The 13,236-nt window shown below is 40.8% G+C and overlaps 1 long non-coding RNA gene across 1 annotated transcript in view; it reads right to left on the bottom strand.

Annotated features, from left to right (window-relative positions):
* The window catches only part of LOC123507524, a 26,493-nt gene extending 13,380 nt beyond the window's left edge, over positions 1 to 13,113 (bottom strand). The window contains exon 1 of the long non-coding RNA XR_006675669.1: positions 12,521 to 13,113. This is a non-coding gene — a long non-coding RNA (uncharacterized LOC123507524). The remainder of the gene's footprint in view (positions 1 to 12,520) is intronic.
* Between the last annotated feature and the right edge of the window lie 123 nt (positions 13,114 to 13,236).

The raw sequence follows: 13,236 nt of genomic DNA on the forward strand, positions 1-13,236 counted from the left end.
AATAAAACGGGGGAGAAAAAGGAAGAGACTATTGAAATGCTAGAAAAAGGAAGGAAGGAAGGAAGGAAGGAAGGAAGGAAAGAGAGGAAGATAAAAAAGAAAATAGTTAAATGTAGTTAAATGTAAGAAAATTAAGAAAATAGAAGAGGAAAAGGAAAACAAAGAAATTAAATAAGAATAAAATAGATAAATAAATAAATAAATAAATGAAATGCAAACCTCATAGCATTTTTTTATTCCTCTCTCTCTCTCTCTCTCTCTCTCTCTCTCTCTCTCTCTCTCTCTCTCTCTAGATGATGAAGTCTCCAGCCACTAAGTCATAAGGCTCATAATCGCACAGTTCAACAAGGCTTACTCTCCCTTGTGTTAAAGAAAGTTATGATATTCTCTCTCTCTCTCTCTCTCTCTCTCTCTCTCTCTCTCTCTCTCTCTCTCTCTCCCTGGTTGGCTGATTTTGCAGTCTGTCTGTCTGTCGCTCTCTCTCTCTCTCTCTCTCTCTCTCTCTCTCTCTCTCTCGTCTCTTTAGTTTATTTTTTCGTGCTAATTTCTTCTGTTCGTGTTTTTACGGGTACTCTCTCTCTCTCTCTCTCTCTCTCTCTCTCTCTCTCTCTCTCTCTCTTGGCGCTTCGTTCACTTCACATCAAAGCGGCGAAAGAGAGAGAGAGAGAGAGAGAGAGAGAGAGAGAGAGAGAGAAGGATGCGAAGGAAGAAAAGAGGAGTGTGTCGACAGTACTTTTCTCTCTCTCTCTCTCTCTCTCTCTCTCTCTCTCTCTCTCTCTCTCTCTCTCACACACATTCTAACACTTCTTTTCTCTCACAATTTCTTGTCTCATTGTCATCCTTACCCTCAATACCCACCCCATCTCTCTCTCTCTCTCTCTCTCTCTCTCTCTCTCTCTCTCTCTCTCTCTCTCTCTCTGGCAGCGGTAAAACACAACATCTAGGTTACATGTTTTGGCCACGTACTATATTAAATGCCTTTCTTTTAGTGTCTGTCTGTCTGTTTGTCTGTCTGTCTATCTGTCTGGCTGTCTGGCTGTCTGTTTGTCCGTCTGTCTGCCTGGCTGGCTGTCTGTTTGTCTGTTTGTGTGTCTGTGTGTGTCTGTCTGTCTGTCTGTCTGTCTGTCTGGCTGGCTGGCTGGCTGTCTGTGTGTCTGTGTGTCTGTCTGTGTGTGTCTGTCTGTCTGTCTGTCTGTCTGTCTGGCTGGCTGGCTGGCTGGCTGGCTGGCTGGCTGTCTGTCTGTCTGGTTGTCTGGGTGGATGGGTAGATAGATTGATGAATGAATGGCTGACTGACTATCTCTCACTCTGTTGCTTTGAGAGAGAGAGAGAGAGAGAGAGAGAGAGAGAGAGAGAGAGAGAGAGAGAGAGAGAGAGAGAGAGAGAGAGAGGGGGGGGAATATGGAGGGAAATTCAGATGGAACTTGGACGGAAAAGGGAAGGAGGGAGAGAGAGAGAGAGAGAGAGAGAGAGAGAGAGAGAGAGAGAGAGAGAGAGAGAGAGAGAGAAAGTCAACCTACAAACACTATATAAATGACACATGTCTATTTCCTTCTGTCATTTTCACGCATGAATTTGTGTAACCTCTCCTTTTTTTTCGCTATAGGATCTTCAAACCTCAAATATTCACCCACCACATCATCTCTACCTTCTCCCTCACTCCTATTGTGGTCCTGTGTACAAGGTAATGTATATTTTAACCCCTTCAGCACCAAGACGCATTTCTATATTCATTCTGCTTACTATTTGATGATTTTATACAGCTTCAGAAACTTATGTAGGGTATCAGAATAGTGAAGACTGTGGCCATTAATCTTCTGACCACTATAGATCCTTCCTAATGTCAATAAAATGGTCTAATCGCACACAAATCTCAAGATAGAAATGTGTCCTAGTACTGAAGAAGTTAACCGCTATATCAGACACTTATGTAGGGGATCAGAATAGTGAAGACTGTGGCCATTAATCTTCTGACCACCATAGATCCTTCGTAATGTCAATAAAATGGTCTAATCGTTCACAAATCTCAAGATAAAAATGTGTCCTAGTACTGAAGGAGTTAACCGCTATATCAGACACTTGTGTAGGGGATTAAATTGTGAAGACTGTGGCCATTAATCTTCTGACCACTATAGATCCTTCGTAATGTCAATAAAATGGTCTAATCGCACACAAATCTCAAGATAGAAATGTGTCCTAGTACTGAAGAAGTTAACCACTATATCAGAAACTTGTGTAAGGGATTAAATTGTGAAGACTGTGGCCATTAATCTTCTGACCACCATAGATCCTTCCTAATGTCAATAAAAGGGTCTAATCGTTCACAAATCTCAAGATAAAAATGTGTCTTAGTACTGAAGGAGTTAACCACTATATCAGACACTTGTGTAAGGGATTAAATTGTGAAGACTGTGGCCATTAATCTTTTGACCACTGTAGATCCTTCGTAATGTCAATAAAAGGGTCTAATCGTTCACAAATCTCAAGATAAAAATGTGTCCTAGTACTGAAGGAGTTAACCACTATATCAGACACTTATGTAAGGGATCAGAATAGTGAAGACTGTGGCCATTAATCTTCTGACCACTGTAGATCCTTCCTAATGTCAATAAAATGGTCTAATCGTACACAAATCTCAAGATAAAAATGTGTCCTAGTACTGAAGGAGTTAACCTTAACATTATGCGCTACAGTACATTGCAGATATATAATGTAAAGAAGTTTTTGTGTTACTCCTTCCTTATATCTGTCAACTTTATCTATAAATCTATCCAACCTAAGCCACACACATACACTCTCTCTCCCTCTCCCTCTCTTACTTTCTTCTTTTTTTTCCGTGGTTAACATAATGGGTTTGCTCTTTTAGCCTGTTAGTGTCTGTCTGTGTGTATGTAGGACGCAAAATTTACATGTACGCTTAAGAATATAAAAACAAGTAAATAAATGGATGTCTCTTTCAGGAATTGTAATATAGATAGTTTTGCTGAGAGAGAGAGAGAGAGAGAGAGAGAGAGAGAGAGAGAGAGAGAGAGAGAGAGAGAGAGAGAGAGAGAGAGAGAGTAAACTTATCTATTTCAAAACCCATAATAAAAATACTTAAAATACTTTGGCTACTTGCGCACACACACACACACACACACACACACACACACACACACACACACACACACACACACACACACATAAATTCAGTGACATACAGATAATTGAGTAAAGAATAGCTTCCCACACAATAATGGTGAGAGAGAGAGAGAGAGAGAGAGAGAGAGAGAGAGAGAGAGAGAGAGAGAGAGAGAGAGAGAGAGAATGAAAATGAAAGAGACAAAGAGAATGTGAAGTAGATGGTATAGCTGACACACACACACACACACACACACACACACACACACACACACACACACACACACACACACACACACACACACAATGACACAACTCAACCCTACTCACTCACACCCTTAAAAATAGTATAAATAATAAAGTCTCCCCATTCGTTAATAGTAAGACAATCATATTCTCCCATTATTCTCCCCTGTGGAACGATATATGAGTTCTAAGACCCTTTCTCCTTCCCCCTGTCACTCCCCTGCTCTCCTACCCTTCCCCCTGTCTCCCCCGTGTCTCTGTCTCCCCCTAGTCCCTGTCTCTCTCCATCCGTCCACTGCAAGAGACAGCGATGGTTGAAAACAAAAGCACAGTGAATCTCCTTCTGTCTCACCGAGGTCATAAACAAAACACTAGCGATTAATGGGGTCTTCTGTGTGTGTGTGTGTGTGTGTGTGTGTGTGTGTGTGTGTGTGTGTGTGTGTGTGTGTGTGTGTGTGTGTGTGATGGACCGTCGTCTCAGGTTGCCTCGTTGCGTAAGGCTTTAGTACACTCTCTCATAAATTATTGTACGTATCTTTGGTTCGTTTCTCGTGTGGGTAAATGTGTTACTATTAAGTGGTCATGTTTATTTTCAGATACATGTGCAGATAGGCGGATAGACGGATGGATAGATAAACAGACAGACAGATAGATAGACATATAAATAAAGGCAAACATATCAAATAAACCAATATATAAACACAAAGCACATGATTAGAATAAAGATAACAAAGAGAGAGAGAGAGAGAGAGAGAGAGAGAGAGAGAGAGAGAGAGAGAGAGAGAGAGAGAGAGAGAGAGAGAGAGAGAGAGAGAGAGAGAGAGAGCATAGCGTCATGAAAACTTTGTTAGTTCCAAGTTACTAAATAAAGCTTTATACATAAGACATCCTCCCTTCTCCCTAACCCCTTCCTCTCTTCCTCCCCCCACCACCGAGAGAAACACACTTGGCAGGGTCTGACTGGCAGGGGAGGGGGCGGAGAGTGAGTACAGCCCCCTTTGGTACCTCTCCCCTACCTAACCTGCCTCTCTCTCCCTTTTAAAACACCCCTTTCACCATAGACTCATCCCCTTCCCCCTCCCCCCTTACCCCCCTTCCCATTAAGGTTGTGGTGGTGGTGGTATGATGCGTTATTGGTGACGTATGGTGAATAATGGTATTTTGTATAGTTTGAGTTAAATTGTATTACTATATTCATTATTTAGGGCACCACAACCCGTCACTCTTCCTCCTCTGCCACCTCCTCCTCCTCCTCGTCCTCCTCCTCCTCCTCCTCCTCCTCCTCCTCCTCCTCCTCCTCCTCCTCCTCCTCCTCCTCTTCATCTTCAGTCATCTTACGGTGTGGTCTTTCTTTCCTCTGTTTCATCTCTCTTAAATTTATCAACCTCCTCCTCCTCCTCCTCCTCCTCCTCCTTTTCCGCCTCCATCTCTTCCTTCTCCTCCTCCTCCTCGTCTTCATTCTCCTCTTAACTCCTCTTCTTTTACTATTTATCTCTTCCTCGTTTTGTTATGCTCTCTTTCTCTTTTTGCTTCTCTTCTCTTCCCTTTTTTTCTCTTCTCATGTTCCTCTTCATCATCTTATCAGTCATAAATTTGCTCTCTCTCTCTCTCTCTCTCTCTCTCTCTCTCTCTCTCTCTCTCTCTGGGATGCATAAAAACATGATCAGATTTTGCATATTACCATGAGAGAGAGAGAGAGAGAGAGAGAGAGAGAGAGAGAGAGAGAGAGAGAGAGAGAGTCATTGAATACTGTATTATCAAATTTACGAAGCAGAAATGGCACGTGCTTCCTTCAAACTGCAAATAGATAAATGAATAAATAAATCAGACGAAATTAATGCAACACTGATCAATATTATAATGAATAACACACCGAGTCTCACTTTTGAAGCTTCACGAGACACCAGCAAGAATATAAACCGCTTCGTTGTTTCGACTCATTACAAGACTGTTTCAAAGGCCACAGAAATAGTTAGTCATGTTCATATAGCCATTTATCTCACTGAATATGCAACAGTAATTATGAATACACCCTTAACCCCTTCAGTACCATGACGCATTTCCATATTCATTCTGCTTACTATTTGGTGATTTTATACAGCTTCAGAAACTTATGTGGGGATTAAAATAGTGAAGATTATGGCCATTAATCTTCTGACCTCCATAGACTCTTCCTATTGTCAATAAAATGGTCTAATCGTACACAAATCTCAAGGTAAAAATGATTCCCAGTAGTAGAGGGGTTAAGTACATTTGTAATTCACAAGAACAATTTTCAAAGTCCATAGAAATTTCGTATTCATTTTTTTTTCTAAGGTTACAGATATGATTCGAGTTATCAAAGGTGTTTTCTTCTTGATTATGAAGAATTACTTAACTGAAAACGGTCTTAAAAATATCAATAACATTCTTCAGTATATTCTAAGTAAAGGCAACGCTTTTGACAATCCTAATAACTTTCTAAACATCTCACAACTCAATTTCACTCTCCATTCAAGAACGCTTTCCTTTCTCATCATTACTATTTTCTAAAGCCACAGGGACGATTAACCGGGTTCTCAAGACTGTCTCTCCTGTTACTCATACAAAAATGTAGTTAATCTTTCACTAAAACCTTAAAAATACACTTGACAACCCGCGTCACTTCAGCTAGAGCTCAGACTAGCGGAGATGCGCTGAAGCTGCTGAGACTTGTTCACGAGCCTGCTTCAGAACAGAGGCCAGCGGGAAGCCAACACCAACACAGCGAAGATTAATGATTGTTCTTTTCTGACAATTACCTTGAAATAAACAAACCTTCAGGGAAACAAACGTACACGGGGCTGAAAAATAGTGAAATGAAAAAACATATGAAATTAACATAAGAGCATGGAGTAAAGGAAGATACGAAGCGTTGTGACATGTTATCGTTTTCTTCTCTGGCAATTATACCTTGAAATAAACAAACCTTCAGGGAAATAAACTTACACGGGGCTGAAAAATAGTGAAACGATAAAAGATATATGAAATTAGCATAAGAACATGAAATAAAGCAAGATACGATACATTGGAACAAGTTATCGTTTTTTTTTTTTCCGCCAACCAAATCTCGCCTACCTAATCTATCTGGTTCGTATGTTTATCTCAGAACTTATTATTGAGTTTAATTTCAATCCGATGTAAATCTCGCCTTAAACACAAAGGTCCATACTGTGAAACACTTCCGCGATGCAACTTCACTATTTTCAAAGGCCTCTAGTTGAAGTGACACAGGTTTTTTAAGGATGTTTCTTGTAATTCTAGTGACATGTTAACAAGTTTTCTACATTATCAACAGGAAAAATACTCTTTACATCTCGGCTAATCGTGTCTGTGGTCTTTGAAAATGGTCGCGGTGAGAGAGGGAAGGGTTTCTGAATGACGCAAAACACTATTCATCACTGATACACACAATTTATCCTTATCTACATTCTTATTTCATTTAAGTATCTATTTTCACTTTATTTACTTCACAGTCCCAAGATGAAGAATATCACTATCGCACGTCATCATCACCACCACCATCACCACCACCGTCACCTCATTGTTACCATCCGTCAGTCTTTTTTTTTTTTTTTTTTTTTTTTTTATGTAAGAGGGAGAACTACCAAGGGCAAAAAAATGAATATTAGAAAATAAAAGGCCCACTTGAATTGTCGTCTCCATAACAGATTCAGAAGAGTCAAAATTCAGGGACAAATGTCACGACACCTCTCTCTTAAAAGAATATAATGAAGACCTGAAACAATTTGTATGGAATGAATTGTGACTGTGGAAATGTGGCCTATATAACGACTGATATTCTTTTTGCAGACTAGAATTTACACACTGAAATGTTTTACTGGACAGGCGAAACAGATCCTCCATGAGAGAGAGAGAGAGAGAGAGAGAGAGAGAGAGAGAGAGAGAGAGAGAGATTACGGAAAGATCTGTCACAGTTTACAGTTTTCCTTGAATCTCCTACTTTCACTTATCTGTGTAATGTTTTGGCGTCTCATGTCGGTAAAGAAGGAATAACAAAATAATATGAGTAAATTGAGGATAGAAATAGCTGAAATCTAGAGCCAGTGTTAACGAGAGTCAGTGTCCTCACAATAGGTACCTCGTCCACTCACTCATCCTTCTGTGATGTTCTCTCGTTTTGTACAATTAGCTTCTTGGCGTGGTGTTAGTTAGTTAGTTAGTTAGTTAATTCGTTAGTTCGTTAGTTGGTGCTGCGTGGATTACCGTGCGCTTGTGTGTTTTACGTATGTTTTTGTTAGTGACGCAAAATACATGAAACTTGCTTAGTAAAGACTCGTTAGATAGTTCGTTTCTGCAACATGGCCACAGGAACGGTTCCTGCCGTACGACATCGCAGTGCAGTGCCAGTGTGCTGTGAGCGGCACAGTGTCCTCTGCCTCCCCACATATCGCAAGGAATTGTTTTCTTCTCGTTCAGCACCATTTCATATTCTTGGCAATGTAGAAGCATTGGATGCGGTGACCAGGATTAACACATCATACACTAGCAAGAGTGCACGTACAGTACATCCCCTGACAGCCCCTTACCACTCTTTAATCTCCTGTATATACAGTAGTACTAGGCCGCTGGATGATTAATCACACACACACACACACACACACACACACACACACACCTAGTACTGTAGCCGGTAGCACGCTCGGCTCACAACCGAGAGGGTCATGGTTCGAGTTCCAAGCGAGGCAAGGCAAATGGGCAAGCCTCTTAATGTATAGCCTCTGTTCAACTAGCAGCAAGTAGGTACGGGATGTAACTGGAGGGGTTGTGGCCTCGCTTTCCCGGTGTGTGGAATGTGTTGTGGTCTCAGTCTTACCCGAAGATCAGTTTATGAGCTCTGAGCTCGCTCCGTAATGGGGAAGACTGGCTGGGTGACCAGCAGACGACCGTGGTGAATCACACACACACACACACACACACACACACACACACACACACACACACACACACACACACACACCACCACCACCACCACAGACCACAGAATCCTTGGTGGTAGCCGCGGCAGCTCCATCGAGCCAAGGCAAGGCAGGCCACGGTCCTCAGCCAGCTACATAACAACCTCAAGTCATTATTTCGTCCTATTTTCCAGAATTCTTAAGTGTTAAACGTTGTTTCCTAGACTCCAGGTGCAGGAGGAGGAGGAGAAGAACGAGCCGGAGAAGAAAGGGGAAGTCCGAGAGGGAGAGAAGAGGCGGGGGAGGTACACAGCAGACGACGAAAAAAAATATTTCGGACTAACATCATGATTTACTTTTCTTTGTTAGTGGAACTGACATTGTTTCGATACTAGATTTATTAGCAGAGAACTATAACAAGCTATAATCTATAACAAAATCCAAACTAGCTGTGTTTTGTTTCTCAAAGAAACAACGGTTTCGTCATTTTATCTACATTTTAATTATTTTCATCCGAACGCCTAGGATTGTTTAGTATTCATTTCAAGACTTTAAAAATATGATGAATATATTTCCAGTAACAGTATCCAATATGATCTAGTCTAACAATGCGTATTTTCAATGTTAATGTACGTAAGTGGTTAGAGTTAAAAATTTAGTTTCTTTATACGACAACAAATTCAGGTTTTCATTATTTCTCTTAAATGTAAATATTTTTAATACTCAGAAAATGGAAAAGAATCTAGTCTGGCTGCATTTTCATTCTCGACATTATAATGTTTTTGTGGCCCCGTTCATAAGATATAACGAGTGTTCCGTGGATATTTTGTTGCCGTTACAGGGTTCGGTAAACTTTTTATATTTTGTGCATTAGTTTAAAAGTATATTAAGTCAGAAAATGTAGTGCATTCCAGTGTGGGTGATTTCTTTCTTTTCGTGATTTTCAAAATGGTTAGGTTACGTAAATATAGCTACATACCGATATGGACTCCCCTTCCTCCTTCCCTCCCTGCCTGTACATCAATACGTACCGAAACTGTAGGCTGTTACCAGTCTTAGACGTAAAATAAAACCTGATTTAGCCTACTGAATAGATAATAAAGCCATAGCATGCCTCAAATAAGGCTTAAAGTAAATAAGGTGCAGACCCATTCAGAGTGCCCGCCACCACCACCGCCACCAGGGCAGACGATACCTTTTCTCCCGCCTCCCAGCGTCCCTTCGTCAACATTTTCATCAATTCACATTGTTCCGGCAATTTCATGATCTTATACCGACTTTGAAGAGTAGACGTAGTATCAGGAGAAGGAAGAAGTGAGGAATAGAAGAGAAGGAAGATGAAAGGAATGAAGGGGAAAAATGGGTGGATTGTTGTTGTAATGTATATGTAGTAGGAAGAGGAGGAATAAAGGAGAAAAAGGATGAAGAAAAGAGGAATAAGAGGCAAGAGGACTGTGTGGTAATGGTAGTAGCACCAGAAAGAGGGAATGAGCAATGAAGGACAGTAATCAAACAACTTTGTGGCTCTTTTCTGATCGACGGGGTGTGAGGAGGAGGGTAAGAGCAGGTTAAGGTTAGTTGTGAGGTGGTTTATATGTTTGGTGCTACTTTGGCTTATCTACAAGGAAAAAATATCTACAACGTACGAATTTTTACTTTGACTTGATATCTACAAGGAAAGAATATCTACAACGTAAGAATTTTATTTGGAACTCATAAAATAAGGAACATCGATGTATGTACTTGAAATATTAAACAATTTTATTTAGTTTAAGTTTTGTCAATAAACAACATGCACCGCTGCTAGAATGTCTGCACAGTATACCATTTCATTTGAAAATTTACTAAGTAAATCACAATATTATACATTATAATAACCCTAAATTTATTGAAACTAAAATAAATAGAGAAATGTTTAATTCAATTGAAACAGTACAAAAATCTAAAATGTCTAAAATGTTTATTAAAAATTGTCTAACGCTAAACAGCTCGTACATCGGATAAAAATGCTAAATATAAGTCAGGAGCTTCTTTTCTCATCCTCCGCCAGCAGCAGTAATCTAGGTGGGGTTGAAGTGTTCTTTGATTGCAAGCCTCTCATTTTTGTCGATATACGAATCTTCGCGTCAAGCCATGATCTTTCAATTCCTTGTGTATGTGCTCCGGTGTTGGGATTGACGAAATTTTGCTGATGATTTACGGAAAAATGACGAAGATTGAGTTGGTTTAACTATAGCGTAAGCTCTCCATTCGTCGGAATAGATTACTGAGCCTTCAGCGACTGTTGATGTGCAATATAAGGTGTAGATCGCATAGCAAAGTAGATTCATGAGATGTAGATTGCATTGTAAGTGTAGATATCATACCAAAGTAGATTCATGATACGTAGATAAACAAGCCATAGTAGTACCATATGTTTATGTAGTCAGGCACACACACACACACACACACACACACACACACACACACACACACACACACACACACACACACACACAATTACAGGGCAAATGCATCATTATTTAGGGTTTCAGTGCCTTTTTCTTAACATTTACCGTGAAAATGTAAAGCCTTACCTATATAAAGTGAGCGGAGTACCTACCGATTTCATTCCAGACTTTCGTGTTTTTATGTATTTGTTTTTCAACGCATCTTCTTATAAAGTAAAATAACGCGATTTTTGTTTGCCTCGCTTTTTTGTCACTCTCCCACTTTTCAAATGGAACAAGACTCACAAGAGTGTTAGAAAATTCAATTAATTTTGTCTCCATTGCACGGCGTGAGGAAATGAAATGTTTAAATCTTACGGTTGTTCATCAGATGAGTGCATGACTGGTGAATAACTGTGTGTGTGTGTGTGTGTGTGTGTGTGTGTGTGTGTGTGTGTGTGTGTGTGTGTGTGTGTGTGTGTTTCCTCATCTTCCTTTACCCACATCACTGTCAAGCACTGAAAAAGGACCGTCACATTGACTTATCATTCTCTGCTCTCCGTGATGTATTACCCTCAGTAGCTCCTCCGCTGATCACGTGACACACAAGATGCATTCCTGTATGCTTCATAAACCTTCACCGCTCAATGAAACATGTATGTAGGTTATTGGTTATTTCCACTGCGCTCTCTCTCTCTCTCTCTCTCTCTCTCTCTCTCTCTCTCTCTCTCTCTCTCTCAGCATGACATCATCCTGGGAGTGAGAGAAGGGGAGACAAAGAACAAGATAGAAAGGAAAGAAAAGAAAGAAAGAAAAGAAGACAGAGGGAAGAGGGTGCAAGGGAAGCGTGAAGGGAGAAGAAAAGAAAATGGAGGGAGAAAAGGAGGCAGTGAAGGAGGAAGTGGAGAGAAATGTCTCGGTTATTTATTGTTATTAATGAAGTTGCTGTCTAGGCAGTCTGGTTTGGGAGACAAGATGACCAACTCACTGACTGACTGGTAAATACGGCCTGCCTCTCTCTCTCTCTCTCTCTCTCTCTCTCTCTCTCTCTCTCAGCCGGATTCTCGACTGTTTCTCCGGTTCATACTGTAAAAATCTGGTTAATCTTTCACTAGAACAATAAAAAGCACTATTTAACTCAGCTTTAGGTTACAAGTTGCTAATTAAACATTCACAGTCTTGTAATTCTATTGAACTCGTGGTTTAAGGCAGCAATCTATAACATAACTTCCTTGTTTTGAAACGGTAATGTTCTCTCACTATTTTCAAAGGCCACGGAGCTCGCATTCTATTTTTTTTTTTTTTGTTCCATTAACGAAAATACATACAATGACATATATAAGTAGAAATAAAACATCTACATTCCTTTGCAATAGCGTATAGTCCAGTAATTTTGAGACAATCGTTTATTTCTTTGCAAAATGTTTAGTTCTTTTTCCGTGATGTAGTTGATGTGAAGCTCGGCAGTAAAATTAAAATGAAATGTAACCTCAACTAGTTCAGATGAAAACGGTAGTGCATTTCCAACATCATATACTACCTACTGCAGAATTTCCCTTTAATTTCATTATTACAAAATTATGTTTACTCAATTTACATATTACAATTCCTAACCATTATGTAGGAGAGACAACAACAACAACAACAATAAAAAGCCTGGAAAAAAGGCCCATTGAAGATATAGCAAGTCCCAAGAGAAGAATCTAAAGGGACTATCCAAAAAACTATATCTTGAAACCTAATACACGACAAACATTTATACACACAGACACGTCTCAGTATTCTTACCAAGGCAAGATGAATGGAGGGGCGTGTAGATTATACAGTTGGTCCTCACACAGCGTTTTTCACACAAGAACTCCACCTCAGCGATAACCAAGGATTCTATTGAAGTTCCTTGGCGGTAATTAATAACTATGAACACACACCACGTTTTCTGCCGCACTCACAAAACTGAGCTTCTCACAACACTCCGCCTCGATTCTTATTACTCTTTCTCTCTATCTCAATCTCTACCTCACCGTCTCACCGCCTGTCTCGTCTCCCATGCACACTGCGAGTAAGCACTGAGAGATGAGCACTTGTGGGAGGCTGCCCCGTGTTCTCTTTACCTAGCAGACACATAGCGAGGCGGTAGTTTCGCACTAAGGATTATTTTCACCCTCGTGGCGGAAGCGAGCTAAGACTGGCTACCCGGGCCTCCGCCAGACACACACACCCGCACTGCGCTCGTCCACCAGGCACTGTGTCGCCATGCCAAGCTTCCCTGCCCCTGCCCCGAGGCCCACGCCCCTACCAATCCTCCCTTCTTGCCCTATCCTGTCTCCCCTGCTCCCGCACCTGCCCCAAGCTTCACGCCCGCGCCACCCTCACTTCCCCGCCTCATGTCTCTAGTGTACTCTGCTCGGTTTGCTGAACCAGCCTCTATTCAGGTCATCAGGGTTTTCAAAGAGGTTTTCATGATTCAAAGGATAGTTCTGTGAGAGTTTTGCACGATGTATTGA

The sequence above is a fragment of the Portunus trituberculatus genome, chromosome 22 (assembly GCF_017591435.1).
Source record: "Portunus trituberculatus isolate SZX2019 chromosome 22, ASM1759143v1, whole genome shotgun sequence".
Taxonomy (NCBI): Eukaryota; Metazoa; Arthropoda; class Malacostraca; order Decapoda; family Portunidae; genus Portunus; species Portunus trituberculatus.